Source organism: Meles meles, chromosome 5, assembly GCF_922984935.1.
Source record: "Meles meles chromosome 5, mMelMel3.1 paternal haplotype, whole genome shotgun sequence".
Lineage (NCBI taxonomy): Eukaryota > Metazoa > Chordata > Mammalia > Carnivora > Mustelidae > Meles > Meles meles.
In genome coordinates this window covers 47,933,865-47,949,930 of record NC_060070.1, presented here as the reverse complement: position 1 = coordinate 47,949,930, position 16,066 = coordinate 47,933,865, and positions in this window count along the sequence as shown.

Below are 16,066 nucleotides of genomic sequence, written 5' to 3'. Positions count from 1 at the left end.
GCCGGTCTTGGAAACTCTTTATCTCTCCATCCATTTTAAATGTCAGTCTTGCTGGATAGAGTATTCTTGGTTGCATGTTCTTCTCATTTAGTACTCTGAATATATTTTGCCAGCCCTTCCTGGCTTTCCAGGTCTCTGTGGAAAGGTCTGACGTTATTCTAATGGGCTTTCCTCTGTATGTAAGAAGCTTCTTTGTCCTAGCTGCTTTTAAGAGGGTCTCTCTTGAAACATAATTCCCCATTTTAACTATAAGGTGCCGTGAGGACTTTCGAGAATCTAAAATCTTGGGAGGAGATCTTTCTGCCTCTAGTACATGAACATTGTTTCCATTCGTGAGATTGGGAAAATTTTCATAGACAACTTCTTCCACTATATCTTCTAGACTTCTTTCTTTTTCTTCCCCTTCAGGGATTCCAATAATTCTGACGTTGGAACGTTTCATGGCATCGTTTATTTCCCTGATTCTGTTTTCGTAGCTTCTGAGCTGTTTGTTCCAGGCTTCCTCCTGATCCTTTCTCTCTATCTGTTTGTCCTCCAGATCACTAATTCTATCTTCTGTCTCAGTTACCCTAGCTTTTAGAGAATTTAGATTGGATTGGAACTCATTGAGAGCATTTTGAACATCATCCCTGGTGGGTTTCAGTTCTGCCCTAACATTGTGAACATCATCCCTGGTGGCTTTCAGTTCTGCCCTAATCAATTCTGTTTGGTCATCCATGGCTTCCTCCAACCTAGCTATTGCCTGGATAATTGTTAGTCTGAATTCCTTTTCTGACATATTGTCTATGTCGATAGCCATTAGTTCTGTTGCAGAAGGCCCATCCTCTGTATTTTTCTTCTGTTGGGTATTCCTCCTCCTAGTCATTTTGGTAAGAGATGACTAAACAGATGCAGCTGGACTTATCGATTGTGGTGCAGTCAATGTGCACCCTGGAATGCTTCTGTGCAATCAGGATTCCCCACCCAAATGAGAGAAAAAAGAAAAGAAAAAGAAATAGAGAAGAAGAAAGAAAAAAAAGGGGGAAAGAAAAAAGGAAGAAAAAAAAGAGAGAGAGAGAGATAGGAAAAAAAGGGAAGATGCAAGAGAAGGCTCAGCCCAAATGGGCCACAAGGTAAGATTTGTGGAGTATACAAACAAAAACAGACAGACAAAAAGAGTGATAAAAGTATATGACAAGAGAAAAAAATATGTATATATAAGCAAAAAAAAGGAAAAACCTCCTCAGAAAGAACCCCAAGTATAAGATTTATATATTGTCAGGACAGACACAAATTCACAGAAACACTGACAGAAGGAAAAATTGGGAGAATGGTTATAGATTCTCAGTGTGGGTGAGGAAGGTTATTTTGATTCTTCCTGAAGGTATCTTGATGTTTTTGTTAAGGGACTCAACTTTCCTAAGTTACAGGGGGATTAGAAACTGGTTTGCCTATAGGGGTAGCATTGATTGGGGAAAGGGGGTTACCTTGAAGTTTAACTCTATATGTATAGTAGAAAATAAAAATTAAAAAAAGAATAAACTAGACTAAACTAAGTTAAAATTAAAAAAATAGAAAAACAAAAGAAAAACACGGGTGTATGTATCAAAAAGTTCAGGTTAGAAGGTTATTAAAGAATTTGATGTACTGGACATCTCAGTGTGATGGTAAATAGGTTAAAAAATTATCTGTATGTATAAAAAAAAAGAACCAGAATATTGGTAAAGAGTTAAAAATAAAAGTTGTATTTATGAAGTAGTGGTGGTTGTTCTCTTGTAGTCTTTTTTTTTTTTTTCCTTCCTTCCTGGTTGGTTTTCTGGGGGAGGGGCCTGCCACGTGGGTTTTCAGACAATGATGTTCCCTGAGTTAGGTCCTCCCACTCCCCTCAAGGGGGTGAGCTCTTTTTTTTTCAGGAAACTGTTTTTTTTTTTTTTTCAGTCTTTTGTTCTCTGGGGGTTTTTATGTTCTTTCATCTGCTTTCTCTCGCCTTGACAGCTTTTGATGGTTTTTGGAGGTTTAGAGGAGAGCAAACAGCACCCCAACCTCCCTCTCAGAGAGAAGCCTCAGACTGTTTTTGCAAAAGCTGCTGGCAGAGTTGGTTCTGGGTCACTGTCCCTGGGGATGCAAGAGCTCCTCGTTGTGCCCAAAACCAGGGCAGCTGTGGTTGTCTAGGCAGCTCCAGACCGCCAGAGAGGTTCCGAGCAGAGATTGTGCACTGAGATTTTCCCGCTGTCCCGGGCTGAGAATGTCTGGTTTTTCCTGCTCCCAGAGCTCCAGGCTAGCGCCTATGAGCACCTATCCCAAGGGAGGGTGTGGGACGCGAGCGTTTCAGGATTGCCGTCAGGCCAGGCTCCCAGCCCCTCACGGGAGACAGACCCCACTCATTCTCAGGCGCGCTGGCGTTCAGGTGCACTCGCGGCTCAGGGACCGAGACCTGATTTCTCCGCCGCACTCTCTCTGGCTCCGCGCCAGGGGAGGCTGTCCTGGGTCCGGGGACTTAGGTCCCTGACCCTAACCGCCCAGGTTCCCACTATTACCCCCCCCCCACCGCGATCCTTTGCTGTTTGTTTTTTGAGTGCTTTCAACCAGACTCCAAGTTAATGCTGGTCCCCAGACGCAGAGCACTCTCGTGTTGGGGTGTTACTTTCCAATCGGTCACCTCTGGTGGCTCCCTCCCCCTTTTGTTTATCTTCCGATATCAGTCCGATGCTCCCAGTCTGCTTTACCTGCCACTGGCGTCTTCTGCTCCAGTAGAGATCCAGACGTGTATAATTCTGATCTCAGGCTGATTTCATGGGTGGTCGGAGTTCTTTGGTAGGTAATCAGCTCACTTTAGGGTACAGGTTGAAATGGTGCCTCCTCCTACTTCCCCGCCATCTTGCTCCCCCCTCATGCTCTTGCTTTCCTCTGCTACAGAAACTGGTGAGTTTCCAGATAGTGTTGCTCTCCTGGCCTGGAATCCAAGTGAGAGTAACATGGATCAGAATCTCCAGCCAACCCACGATGGACCTTGACTCCCCAGCCGTTGTGGACCCATGAGGAAATTTACGTCTTCAGAATCAACAACTTACTCTCAGTGGCCCAACTCTTCTTCACAGTCTGAGCAGATGATCTTTGAAATAAACTTGCTCAAGAAGATGGTCAAGTTAACACCTGCAGCACTTCAAGAAGAGATTAAAGTCTGATAGGAATGATGGTAACTCATCCTGCGGAGCCCCTCGAGCGGGCTGCTCTCTCGCTGCCTCTCGGGGCAGGTGGGTCAAGTCCCTTCCGGACCCTGGCTGGATCCTGGATCTAGTTCCACAACTCTTGGAGAATCCTCAGACTTTACGCTAGAGCCGTTCCTTTCTCCCGCGAGTCTGGAACCCTACTTTCTGTATTTCTATAACGACGTATTCCACATATCAGTGTTAAAGTATGGCTGCTTAGCAAGGGTGATAGTCCAAATATCTAATATGAGCACCAGTCAATCAGAACAGAAACTAGCCGTAAATAGCAGTATACTTCATGATTGTACTAGCTATTAAGTTCTATTAAGACTGAGCTCATGCTTAACTTAGAATATAGTAAGTTGAACACCAAGAATTTGTAGGAGTACATCAAAAATGTGTAGCATTTGCCTAGGGACATGTGAATGCATGTTAGTGATCACAGTCCCAGTCTGTTTGATCTAATTCGATTGGAATTCAATCCAGAAAATAATTCTGTGACTCAAAAAAACCCTGTTAACTTCCCAACTTTCAAATGAGTATGAGGAAACCTGTTTGCATAGAAATTAGGTTGTTTGGAAGGCCAGGGTAAAGTATGGCTTCAGCTAAAGGGAATTTTCTAGGGAGCAGCTGTTTGAGAAAGGTCAAAGCATTCTTTTAATTAACAAAAAGGTGAAATAATTTTGGGTGATGTTTATATAGAAGGATTATGAGTGACTAAAGCTCTGGGGACAACACAGTGGCACTTAAATGCTTCTTCTACATATTGTCAATGGAATCTATCTGGTTAGTCTCTCCAGGAGGTAAGATATAATTGGCAGTGTGAAAAATTTTCCTCCAAAATTCTGTTATTTTCTCTCTCATTTGGAAGAAATGCTAAGGCCCACGCATGGCTCATAGCCACTCAATCAACCACTTACAAACCCAGAAGCATATCAAGGAGAAAGTTCTCGCTTACTTTCTTCTAACCCTCTCAAGGAAAATTATTTTACCATTTGTTTCTTTTTTTAAAAGTTTTAATTTTAATTCCAGTTCATTAACATATTACCATCTGTTTCTTGGGAGTGACACTAACTTCATCTTGCCTCATGGTCCCAGAATCCCAATGAGAAAGTCACCAATGACCTTGTGTGGTAAGCAGAAAAAACAAAATACAAAAATGAAGTGCTTTCAGAGGCACTGTCAGTTGTATTGTAGAATAATGTAGGGGTCTGTTAATTCAAATGATCTGAACAACTGTCTCATGTTTCTACTGCATAGATCTGGAATCTCTGAGTCAGCAGAGATTTAAGCTTCATTTCTGTTTTGGAACATATTTGTGGGGTTTTTTTTTTCCTATTAAGAAACATGAAAAGATGTGAAAATATCAGAGAATTCAACATTCAACTTCAAATTAATAAGAATCATTTATTAAGTAATTCTCCTGCTTCCCAAAATGGTTTGATGATTTATGAATGGTATGGAGACAGTAAACTTCTCAAATGAAAGGTGATATATTGATTGGTAATATTTACAGTATCTTTATTGAAATGAAACATAGCAGTGAGGTGCTTTATAATTCATACATATGTATTGTAATTCAGGAGGTAAAATCTGTTTTTATAAGTTCATTTTTCTAATGTCAGTTGTAGAGATGGATAAAAATGGCAGCTCCCGAGCAACTCAAAGTTCATTCTACAAATTTCTTAATCACTAAAATATAAAATCATTACAGAAACAAAGATATGAATATTAACCACCACTTTCAGACTCCAAAGAGAAATCCCACTGAATGAAGTGTAACTGATCCAGAAGAGCAAAGCCCAATAAGAAGGAAGAAAATATTGGTTGGAAACATGGGTTTCAGAGTCAAATTGTCTTCCGTTTTAATCCCAGCTCTGCTGCTTATTAGCAGTGTGTCTTCAGCTATTTCCCTAAGTTTTATATTTCTTTATCTGTAAATTGAAGACAGTTATTCCTACCTTAGAGGGCTGCATTAAGAATTAAGTATCATAAAAAAAAGAATTAAATATCATGATATATTTACGATGTTGTTCAGCAAAGTGCCAGGCACATTTTAAGAGCTTAATAATGAGAGCTGTTATGGTTAGTGAGAATTTCTCTCTCTTCCAATGTATCACTGGGTATTTGCAGGGTATTTGCAGAAGCTAACAGTCACCTGTTTTAACAGATACCTGCTTTCTAAAGTAATCAATGAAATATCCTTCATCCCATGCAACAATAGCTTTCTTTCTTCATCTGTTTTATAGCTTATAAGTGTAAGTAATTCAGTGTATCTGGGAGTAAAAATTAGGCCAGGTGTATTAATTGCACCTAGGGTGTGGTGGCCATAAGAAGGAGTAGAAAGGACAGGTAGAGTCATGGGAAAGACATATTCTGGGGTCTGAAAAAGGAAAAATACAGATGGGTTCAAATTATCAAGAGTAATTTCTGTCCAGGTATCACAGAATCAGGCAAAAGAAACAAGTTCTTTTCCAGCCAGGTAGATACACAGTAGGTAAACACTAGTTGCTGTGTAAATCTCATGACTTCTAGGAGCCAAAGCGATTCCTTCAAGTCCCAGGTGAATGGTGAGGGGGACCAAGGGAATCCTACACTAGTTGGAATACAAATATCAGACCTGGTTGGCATCTCCTTACTTAGAGATAAGAAACCAGAAAAAGAGCAAGCTGAGGCCCAGGAAAGAATTTCCAAGATAAGAAAAAAGAAATACTACCCAATTAAAAAATGAGCAAAAGATATGAACAGACATCTCACCAAAGAAGACACACAGATGGCAAATAAGCATATGAAAAGATGCTCAAAATCATATGTTATCAGGGAAATGAAAACTAAAACAATGAAATACCACTGCATAACTCTGAGAATAGCTAAAATTCCAAAGATTAACAATACCAATTACTGGTGAGGATTGGAGCAACTCATCCATTTCTGGTGGCAATTCAAAATGCCACTTAGGAAGACAGTTTGGCAGTTTCTGACAAAGGTAAAAATACTCTTATCACACAAAACAACTATTACAGTCCTAGGTATCCCAGGTAATCACATTCCCATCTGATTCAAAAACTTAAGTCTGCAGAAAACCTGTATGTAATTGATTATAGCAGCTTTGCTCAAATTGCCAAAAACTGGGTGCAACCAAGACATCCTTCAACAGATAAGTGGATAAACAAATTGTGTTATAATTATTCAGTAATAGAATATGGAATATAATTTAATGATAAAATAAATGAGATATTGAGCCCTGTGAAGACATGGGTGTATATCTTAAGTGCATATTGCTAAATGAAAGAAAACATTCTGAAAAAGCTACACACTGTATGATCCCATTATATGACATTAAACTACAGAAACAGTAAACAAATCAGGTGTTGTCAAGAGATCAGGGACTTAACAGAGATGGTTAAATAGGTAAAGCACAGAGAATTTTTTAATGGTAATAGAACTGTTTAGCATGATACTCTTATGGTAAACACATAGTATTATGCATTTGCCAAAACCCATAAAATTTTACAGTACAAAGAATGAACCTTAATATATACAATTAAAGGGGTGCCTGAGTTGCTCAGTCACTTGGGCTTCGGACTCTTGGTTTTCACTCAGGTCATGATCTGATGGTTGTGGGATTCAGCCCCATGTCCAGCTTTGTGCTCAGTGCAGAGTCTCCTTGAGATTATCTGCCCCTCCCCCTGCTCATGTTTGTTCACTCTCTTACATAAATAAATAAGATTATATATATATATATATATATATATATATCCACAATGATGAGGTATGTCAAAAAGACACATGAGCCATTTGAAAGAGCTCCAATGATGAAACAATTTTTACAACAAAATTTGGTATTAAATCATAACCTAAAGTAAAAAAGAAATAGTCATGAGTCCATACTGATATAAAGTGATGGACTGAATAAATGAATCGATGGACAGAAAATAGACAAATCTCCATGCAGAAAAATTCCAAATAATATGTGTAGATATTCTTCCCTCAAGGAAAGGCAACCACTTCCTTCTGAAGAATATGGTATGGAAAGAGAAGAAAAAGAGTGATTTTATGATGGGAAAATCTGACAAATATTACCTCAGCCAGGTGATCAAGGTTAATATCAACAGTAATAAGCCATGTTGAAGTATGCTTGATACATTATGATCAGAATGGTACTTCTTCCTTAAAACCTGTTAACTCTAGTCTAATCATAAGAAAAAATTTTAGACAACTCTCAACTGAGAACATTGTACAAAATATCCAACTGGAACTCTTCATACATGTCAAGGTAATCAAAAACAAGAAAAATCCAAGAAATTGGCACAGCCAATAGGAGTATAAGGAGACATGAGACTAAATGTAATGTGGTATCCTGGACAGGATCCTACCTTGAGTTAGGCATTTAGCCTCACCTACATCTCTAATCTTGGGAGTTAAATAGAGTTCAGGGAATCTTCCATGGCTCACAAAACGCTGAACCATGTGACTCAGGCTATGTAGGCTGCCAACTATGAGTATCCTACATCTGCATTCTTTGCTTGAAGTCTGAAGAGACAAAGTTCATCTCTTGGCATCCCCTGTGCCCACCACACACAGACATACCCTTCTCCTCATCCAGTATTTGCTGCACTTAGCAGTTTTGTGTTCATTTTACAGTCTAGAGTTTGAAGTATTTTCTAATCTCATTAAAGAAAAGTTTGCTATTTCTCATCCTCCTCTTTCTTTGAAGTTGGCTTTTACATAGAGATAGGGACAGAAAGATCTTTATTCCAATGTCTTAACCAGAAAGTCCAATATTACCTTATTTCAAAGGAAAGTAAACATTAAAAAGAAAAATTACAGTCAAGATGGCGGAGAAGTAGCAGGCTGAGACTACATCAGGTAGCAGGAGATCAGCTCGATAGCTTATCTAAACATTGTACACACCTACAAATCCAACGGGAGATTGAAGAGAAGAAGAACAGCAATTCTAGAAACAGAAAATCAACCACTTTCTGAAAGGTAGGATTGGCGGAGAAGTGAATCTAAAATGACGGGAAGATAGACCACGGGGGGAGGGGCCGGCTCCCGCCAAGCGGCGGAGCAACGGAGCACAAAATCAGGACTTTTAAAGTCTGTTCCACTGAGGGACATTGCTCCAGAGGCTAAACCAGGGTGAAGCCCACGCGGGGTCAGCGTGGCCCCAGGTCCCACAGGGTCACAGAAGGATTGGGGGTGTCGGAGTGTTGCAGAGTTCGCAGGTGTTAGAACAGAGAAGCCGGCTACAGAGACAGAGCCGAGGACTGAACTCTCAGCTCTGGGTTACCTTGAACTGGTCGCGGGCTGGGTGAGCTTGGAGCGCAGCTAGAGACTGGGGATACGGGAGTGATTGGGTGCTGTCCTCTGGGGGCACACTGAGGAGTGGGGCCCCAGGCTCTTGGCTCCTCCGGGCCGGAGACTAGGAGGCCGCCATTTTCATTCCCGTCCTCCGGAACTCTACGGAAAGCGTTCAGGGAACAGAAGCTCCCAAAAGCGAACCCGAGCCGATTACTTAGTCCGGGCCCCCGGTAAGGGCGGTGCAATCCCGCCTCGGGCAAAGACACTTGCGAGTCACTATAACAGGCCCCTCCCCCAGAAGATCAACAAAATATCCAGCCAGGACGAAGTTCATCTATCAAGGAAAGCAGGTTCAATTCCTAAGACAGCAGCGCATTTCCAGAGGAGGAGAAAGCAAAGCACGGAACTCATGGCTTTCTCCCCATGATACTTTAGTCTTGCGGCTAATTCAATTTTTTTTTCTTTTTTCAATTTTTTTTCTTTTTTTCTTTTTTCTTCTTCTGCTAAATTTTTTAAAACTTTTACACTTTTCTTTTTTAACGTTTTCTGACTAGTTTAACTAAATATATATATCTTTCTTTCTTTTTTATATTTTTTCTTTATTTTTTTTAAATTTTTTTCTTTTTTTTTCTGAACCTCTTTTTATCCCCTTTCTCCCCCCCACAATTTGGGGTCTCTTCTGATTTGGTTACAGCGCATTTTTCTGGGGTCTTTGCCACCCTTTTAGCATTTTATTTGATCCTTCATATCCTCTTACCTGGACAAAATGACAAGGCGGAAAAAATCACCACAAACAAAAGAACAAGAGACAGTACCGAAGGCTAGGGACCTAATCAACACTGACAATGGTAATATGTCAGATCAAGAGTTCAGAATGATGATTCTGAACGTTCTAGCCGGGCTCAAAAAAGGCATGGAAGATATTAGAGAAACCCTCTCTGGAGATATAAAAGCCCTTTCTGGAGAAATTAAAGAACTAAAATCTAACCAAGTAGAAATCAAAAAAGCTATTAATGAGGTGCAATAAAAAATGGAGGCTCTCACTGCTAGGATCAATGAGGCAGAAGAAAGAATTAGTGATATAGAAGACCAAATGACAGAGAATAAAGAAGCTGAGCAAAAGAGGGACAAACAGCTATTGGACCATGAGGGGAGAATTCGAGAGATAAGGGACACCATAAGACGAAACAATATTAGAATAATTGGGATTCCAGAAGAAGAAGAAACAGAGAGGGGAGCAGAAGGTCTATTGGAGAGAATTATTGGAGAGAATTTCCCTAATATGGCAAAGGGAACAAGCATCAAAATCCAGGAGATGCAGAGAACCCCCCTCAAAGTCAACAAGAATAGGTCCACACCCCATCACCTAATAGTAAAATTTACAAGTCTTAGTGACAAAGAGAAAATCCTGAAAGGAGCCCGGGAAAAGAAGTCTATAACATACAATGGTAAAAATATTAGATTGGCAGCAGACTTATCCACAGAGACCTGGCAGGCCAGAAAGAGCTGGCATGATATATTCAGAGCACTAAACGAGAAAAACATGCAGCCAAGAATGCTCTATCCAGCTAGGCTATCATTGAAAATAGAAGGAGAGATAAAAAGCTTCCAGGACAAACAAAAACTGAAAGAACTTGCAAACACCAAACCAGCTCTACAGGAAATATTGAAAGGGGTCCTCTAAGCAAAGAGAGACCCTAAAAGTAGTAGATCAGAAAGGTACAGAGACAATATACAGTAACAGTCATCTTACAGGCTAATAATGGCACTAAATTCATATCCCTCAATAGTTACCCTGAATGTTAATGGGCTAAATGCCCCAATCAAAAGACACAGGGTATCAGAATGGATAAAAAAACAAAACATATCAGTATGTTGCCTACAAGAAACTCATTTTAGACGCGAAGACACCTCCAGATTTAAAGTGAGGGGGTGGAAAACAATTTACCATGCTAATGGGCATCAGAAGAAAGCTGGGGTGGCAATCCTTATATCACATCAATTCGATTTTAAGCCAAAGACTATAATAAGAGATGAGGAAGGACACTATATCCTACTCAAAGGGTCTGTCCAACAAGAAGATCTAACAATTTTAAATATCTATGCCCCTAACGTGGGAGCATCCAACTATATCAACCAATTAATAATAAAATCAAAGAAACACATCAATAATAATACAATAATAGTAGGGCACTTTAACACTCCCCTCACTGAAATGGACAGATCATCCAAGCAAAAGATCAACAAGGAAATAAAGGCCTTCAATGACACACTGGACCAGATGGACATCACAGATCTATTCAGAACATTTTATCCCAAAGCAACAGAATACACATTCTTCTCTAGTGCACATGGAACATTCTCCAAAATAGATCACATCCTGGGTCACAAATCAGGTCTCAACTGGTATCAAAAGATTGGGATCATTCCCTGCATATTTTCAGACCATAATGCTCTGAAGCTAGAACTCAATCACAAGAGGAAATTTGGAAAGAACCCAAATACATGGAGAATAAACAGCATCCTTCTAAAGAATGAACGGGTCAACCAGGAAATGAAAGAAGAATTGAAAAAATTCATGGAAACAAATGAGAATGAAAACACAACGGTTCAAAATCAGTGGGACACAGCAAAGGCAGTCCTGAGAGGAAAATATATAGCAGTACAAGCCTTTCTCCAGAAACAAGAAAGGTCTCAAGTATACAACCTAATCCTACACCTAACGGAGCTGGAGCAAGAACAAGAAAGAAACCCTAAACCCAGCAGGGGAAGAGAAATCATAAAGATCAGAGCAGAAATCAATGAAATAGAAACCAAAAAAAAAAAAAAAAAAAAAAAAAAACAATAGAACAAATCAATGAAACTGGGAGCTGGTTCTTTGAAAGAATTAATAAGATTGATAAACTCCTGGCCAGACTTATCAAAAAGAAAAGAGAAAGGACCCAAATAAATAAAATCATGAATGAAAGAGGAGAGATCACAACTAACACCAAAGAAATACAGACAATTATAAGAACATACTATGAGCAACTCTACGCCAACAAATTTGACAATCTGGAAGAAATGGATGCATTCCTAGGGACATATAAACTACCACAACTGAACCAGGAAGAAATAAAAAACCTGAACAGGCCCTTAACCAGTAAGGAGATTGAAACAGTCCTCAAAAATCTCCAAACAAACAAAAGCCCAGGGCCAGATGGCTTCCCAGGGGAATTCTACCAAACATTTAAAGAAGAACTAATTCCTATTCTCCAGAAACTGTTCCAAAAAATAGAAATGGAAGGAAAACTTCCAAACTCATTTTATGAGGCCAGCATCACCTTGATCCCAAAATCAGACAAGGATCCCACCAAAAAAGAGAACTACAGACCAATATCCTTGATGAACACAGATGCAAAAATTCTCGTCAAAATACTAGCCAATAGGATTCAACAGTACATTAAAAGGATTATTCACCACGATCAAGTGGGATTTATTCCAGGGATGCAGGGTTGGTTCAACATCCGCAAATCAATCAATGTGATACAACACATTAATAAAAGAAAGAACAAGAACCATATGATACTCTCAATAGATGCTGAAAAAGCATTTGACAAAGTACAGCATCCCTTCCTGATCAAAACTCTTCAAAGTGTGGGGATGGAGGGCACATACCTCAATATTATCAAAGCCATCTATGAAAAACCCACCGCAAATATCATTCTCAATGGAGAAAAACTGAAAGCTTTTCCGTTAAGGTCAGGAACACGGCAGGGATGTCCATTATCACCACTGCTATTCAACATAGTACTAGAAGTCCTAGCCTCAGCATTCAGACAACAAAAAGAAATTAAAGGCATCCAAATTGGCAAAGAAGAAGTCAAACTATCACTCTTCGCAGATGATATGATACTATATGCGGAAAACCCAAAAGACTCCACTCCAAAACTGCTAGAACTTGTCCAGGAATTCAGTAAAGTGTCAGGATATAAAATCAATGCACAGAAATCAGTTGCATTTCTTTACACCAACAACAAGACAGAAGAAAGAGAAATGAAGGAGTCAATCCCATTTACAATTGCACCCAAAACTGTAAGATACCTAGGAATAAACCTAACCAAAGAGGCTAAGGATCTATACACAGAAAATTATAAAGTACTCATGAAAGAAATTGAGGAAGACACAAAAAAATGGAAAAATGTTCCATGCTCCTGGATTGGAAGAATAAATATTGTGAAAATGTCTATGCTACCTAAAGCAATCTACACATTTAATGCAATCCCTATCAAAATACCATCCATTTTTTTCAAAGAAATGGAACAAATAATCCTAAAATTAATATGGAACCAGAAAAGACCTCGAATAGCCAAAGGAATATTGAAAAAGAAAGCCAAAGTTGGTGGCATCACAATTCCGGACTTAAAGCTCTATTACAAAGCTGTCATCATCAAGACAGCATGGTACTGGCACAAAAACAGACACATAGATCAGTGGAACAGAATAGAGAGCCCAGAAATAGACCCTCAACTCTATGGTCAACTAATCTTCGACAAAGCAGGAAAGAATGTCCAATGGAAAAATGACAGCCTCTTCAATAAATGGTTCTGGGAAAATTGGACAGCCACATGCAGAAAAATGAAATTGGACCACTTCCTTACACCACACACGAAAATAGACTCAAAATGGATGAAGGACCTCAATGTGAGAAAGGAATCCATCAAAATCCTTGAGGAGAACACAGGCAGCAACCTCTTCAACCTCAGCCACAGCAACATCTTCCTAGGAACAATGGCAAAGGCAAGGGAAGCAAGAGCAAAAATGAACTATTGGGATTTCATCAAGATCAAAAGCTTTTGCACAGCAAAGGAAACAGTTAACAAAACCAAAAGACAACTGACAGAATGGGAGAAGATATTTGCAAACGACACATCAGATAAAGGGCTAGTATCCAAAATTTATAAGGAACTTAGCAAACTCAACACCCAAAGAACAAACAATCCAATCAAGAAATGGGCAGAGGACATGAACAGACATTTCTGCAAAGAAGACATCCAGATGGCCAACAGACACATGAAAAAGTGCTCCACGTCACTCGGCATCAGGGAAATACAAATCAAAACCACAGTGAGATATCACCTCACACCAGTCAGAATGGCTAAAATTAACAAGTCAGAAAATGACAGATGCTGGCGAGGATGCGGAGAAAGGGGAACCCTCCTACACTGTTGGTGGGAATGCAAGCTGGTGCAACCACTCTGGAAAACAGCATGGAGGTTCCTCAAAAAGTTGAAAATAGAACTACCCTATGACCCAGCAATTGCACTACTGGGTATTTACCCTAAAGATACAAACGCAGTGATCCAAAGGGGCACGTGTACCCGAATGTTTATAGCAGCAATGTCTACAATAGCCAAACTATGGAAAGAACCTAGATGTCCATCAACAGATGAATGGATAAAGAAGAGGTGGTATGTATACACAATGGAATACTATGCAGCCATCAAAAGAAATGAAATCTTGCCATTTGCGACGTCGTGGATGGAACTAGAGGGTATCATGCTTAGTGAAATAAGTCAATCGGAAAAAGACAACTATCATATGATATCCCTGATATGAGGACATGGAGAAGCAACATGGGGGGTTAGGGGGATAGGAGAAGAATAAATGAAACAAGATGGGATTGGGAGGGAGACAAACCATAAATGACTCTTAATCTCACAAAACAAACTGGGGGTTGCTGGGGGGAGGTGGGGTTGGGAGAGCGGGAGGGGGTTATGGACATTGGGGAGGGTATGTGCTATTGTGAGTGCTGTGAAGTGTGTAAACCTGGCGATTCACAGACCTGTACCCCTGGGGATAAAAATACATTATATATTTATAAAAAAAAAAAAATTGGAAGGGGAGGCAAACCATAAGAGACTATGGACTCTGACAAACAACCTGAGGTTTTGAAGGGTCAGGGGTGGGAGGTTGGGGGAACAGGTAGTGGGTAATAGGGAGGGCATATTTTGCATGGAGCACTGGGTTTTGTGCAAAAACAATGAATACTGTTACGCTGAAAAAATAAATTAATTTAAAAAAAAGAAAGAAATAAAAATTACCTGCAATGCTTAGCACTTTACCCCTCACTTCCACTATCTTGTATTAGCTTTACATTTTAAGACCAAGTACATTGCAATGGTATTTTGCGGTACCTTTCAAACTTTAAGGCAGTCAGAACAGTAATGTCCTATATGGATTTTAGCATGATAGCAACTGCCAAAAGAAAAGATAAAATCAGTCTATATTTCCTGTAAAATTTTGTCAAACTTCTGGTTAGCATCAAGGAATTCTAACAGATTGACATGGAATTTCTTCCAGATTCTGCCTAGACTTTGCAATAAAAGTTCCCATATTTAAGTGTTTGCATTACCCAAACAGTACTTTTCCATAAGTTATTTGTATCTACTATGTGTGAGGGATTGAGTCTCAGGAACCAGTTGAATTTGATTTGAAATTTTATTGAAAATAACACTTAAGATTTGATATTATCAACAGGTACCGAGGGGGATATAGTAGCAAACAAACAACCAAACAAAAAGATTTGATACTGTGATCAAATCTCCCCCAAAAGTTCTTTTTGATTTTACCACTTCTTTGCTTTCCCATATACCCACTTAGTATATATTAAATAAAAAATCTTAAAAAATAATGTGCTACAAACTCAGTGCAGCGAGTTAGTGATTTACACTTAATAGCATTTATCTGCTGAAGATGCTTTGGAAAATAAAAACAGTAATCAAAATTCCTCTTTTAAAGAAAAGTACACAGTCATGAGGCTCAAATATCTCAACCTTCTGTAAGAAAGATTTAGCTAAAAAGATACGGGACTTTCTTATAACTTTTGACTTATTCCCAAACCTTCTATCCCCTTAAATAAGTAAAGATAGCTCTATGTTAGCCTCCCTCACAATATTTGAGCAGCTAACATCGCTGTTGGACCAGTGTTGGATGCACGAAACTCCTGGGGCTAGGGGAGCATGTATTCTGTGTAGATTGTGCAAGTCTGCGCACTCTCCTTGGGGAGAGTACAGAACGTTACCCAGATCCTGCCCTCTGTCCTCATGCATCTGTCCCCATCCCCAAGAGGTGTCAGTCCAGCACAATAGACTTTGCTACTTCTATCATCTTGGTCTTTGTGTTCCTCTTCCTTCACTGGAATTTTATTTATTTTAAATATTTTTCAACTTCAGAGACATACTGTTTTAGCATTTCTCTCTAAAATCACCATTTCACCTAAACGAAATCATAGTATGTATGTTCAAGTGGTCAAGAAGACTCCTAGATCTGGGCAGGTTAAGAATTCAAGACCAGGACCCACCCTCTTTCCATTCCGCGTCTGCAGGGGAGCCTCTTACCTGTGTGCCTTGCTTTCTTCTTGTGTCAGGGGAGGAGGAAGACAATAACACTGACCTCACAGAGTGAGTGAAAGGATTACACAATTAAAGTAGAGTACCTGGTACCTAGTAAGCTTCTACTGTAAACTGGCTATTACAGTTCTAATGATGACATGTTTCTTCAGAATTGTCTTATACCTTCTTTTAGTTTTTAAG